This window comes from Saccoglossus kowalevskii, chromosome 9, assembly GCF_978046115.1.
Source record: "Saccoglossus kowalevskii chromosome 9, keSacKowa6.1, whole genome shotgun sequence".
Classification (NCBI taxonomy): domain Eukaryota; kingdom Metazoa; phylum Hemichordata; class Enteropneusta; family Harrimaniidae; genus Saccoglossus; species Saccoglossus kowalevskii.
Window position 1 is genome coordinate 24,657,609 of NC_140649.1, and position 2,482 is coordinate 24,660,090.

The 2,482-nt window shown below is 33.9% G+C and overlaps 1 long non-coding RNA gene across 1 annotated transcript; it reads right to left on the minus strand.

Annotated features, from left to right (window-relative positions):
• Positions 1-1,222: 1,222 nt before the first annotated feature.
• LOC144350633 (uncharacterized) lies at positions 1,223-2,086 on the minus strand. The gene is made up of 2 exons (XR_013420279.1): positions 1,934-2,086; positions 1,223-1,260 (listed from the first exon to the last, which is right to left on the minus strand). It is a non-coding gene; the product is annotated as an uncharacterized LOC144350633 (long non-coding RNA).
• Positions 2,087-2,482: the final 396 nt, after the last annotated feature.

A 2,482-nucleotide genomic window follows, 5' to 3' on the forward strand; every position in this document is an offset into this window, starting at 1 on the left:
CTGAATGGATTTATGTCTTGTTCACCACTTTCTCTCAAAGCACTGGTTGTCAAATCATTATAGTTATGGGTATTACCAATCTCTAACCAATCGTGACAATATTCAGTGTGGAAATCAACAAAAGTCACATTTATACGCAGATTACTTTCAGTATTAATCAACCAGAGACAGTAGCGATTGTCGTCATAGTTATCAGGATAATATGGTGAAGTAATACTGATAAATTGGTCTGATAATATGGTGATGTTTCCACCACATTCTTCTATGCCAGGTTCTGGTGTTGCTGGTGGATCTGTTGGCACTGGTTTCTGAGTTGGTGGCACATCTAGAATAGAATAGAATAGAATAAGAATAGAATAGAATAGAATAGAATAGAATAGAATAGAATAGAATAGAATAGAATAGAATAGAATAGAATAGAATAGAATAGAATAGAATAGAATAGAATCGAATCCATGCACTAATCATTAGGTGTTTAGGACCTCTACTCATGGTAGGCAATGTTGACATATCAGGAAATTATAAACAGAAACCAAGTAACCATAGAATATAGTCAAAAGCCTTCTTAAAATTATTTCTTTGTGATACTATAGCCATGCCATACTCACCTGTAAGAATCTCTTCAATGTCCACCATAAACCCTCTATACCTGGTCCAAAAGTCAGAATAGAAATTGAACCAGAGTTTATCAGTGGATGAGGACCAAAAAAACCATGGACGAATTCTACCAGACATGTGATGAACGCGAGTGGAAACATCATTGAGGTCATGACCTTCACCAATGTCCAGATAATCGAACCACTTTTCAGTTGAAAGGTCACGGAGATGAACTATAAATGTACTGTCTGGTGATGAGGCAGTAACAAACCATTCACAATACTGTAAAATCAATTAAATCACAGATAATACATTGTACACAAAAGACAATAATAATAAACTTTGTGCATTCAAAATTCACGTCAACTTCTTCTCAATAGAACTACTACATGTACTCCATAAAAGAAATTAATGATACTGACTCCACATTTCATTTTATTTATAAAAAAAAAATATTATAACTCATAGGTCACATTAACACGATCAAATATATATGTTTCTATCAATAATCAGAGATAGTGTTGAACGTTGCCAATACCTCATTATTGCCATATTTATCTGGATATTCAGGTGATGTGATCCGCAAGTAAGTTCCATTCTTTGTCACAAAGTCTCCTCCGCATGGTTTTTCTGGTTCCTGTGTGGGGGCTGGTGGTTTGATAACTGAAATAATTAAATAGACGAACTTGAACTTGTGGCAAATAACAGAGATCTTTACAGTTAAGTACACCACCTTCACCCAATCACACCCACCATAAGCGCATTGGTTTTTTGATTTTCTCGGAAATATTACTATAAATAGCACACAATCAATATCTATCTAATAATGCTTAGTTCTCAATTGGTGGGCCTAATAAGACAACAACTTAGAAGTCATCTGAAGAATCATAGATTTAAGATTAACCACAATCTCAAAGGTTATACAGCTCCAATTCAATACAACTAGACGAATCACATCATAACAAATCAAATACAAGGTTTAAATCGAAGCCAGAACCAAATAGAGTATTTGAATGTCAAGAAAATATCTGCTGGAACTGGAATACATGTATTGCCTTTTTTGATGTTATCTTTTTTTCCTTTCGAAAACTGCCATCATATTGGAGTTGAAAGTTAACATACATCAGCTCTTTTACCTCATACAGAGTAACTAACCCCTTGTTATACTGTAGCCTGATAAAGAGTAGCCAAAATATTGCAACTACTGCATTTTGATTCATTCAAACTGGATATCTAACACTCTATCATGTTTACTGCAGTACAAGCTGTTTTTTACTCAGGATCACTTTGTTTGTCCTGTTTGAAATATTAAAATAATTGTTTCATTTTAATATACCTTCATGAGTGAGAACAGGATCACCAGCCACATAGTCAAGTGTTCCCCGGTGAGTCACCGCAGCAACATAAATTGAATACCATGTTGATGATTCCAGACCATCAAGAACCTCAGACTCTGTTAGAGCGCCCTCTATGACTTCAATATGAACACCACCCAAGTAATCTTCTCGGTGGTACTTCACTTTGTATCCAATTACATCGCAGTAATAATCATTGATATCCCATGATACTTCTATACTATATGGAGACAATGCTGAACCATATACTGCCTGGACATTTTGGTCTTCAAATGCTGGTAAAAAGGAAGAAATATAAAAATAAAATAGTGCAATACAGTAATAGCTTATTAGTAAAGATTGTGGGGATAAGAATAAGTAAGTACATAACATTAACATTTATAATTTGTTTCTTTATTTTAGTATTTTAAATATAAAAATTTCCATTGAAGATTTGTTATGAAATGGTAAGACTTTCACACCTATCTATGTGTGTTACAAATATGTGAAAAATTATACACCTTCTCGGCAGTTATGGGTAAAAAGAATCA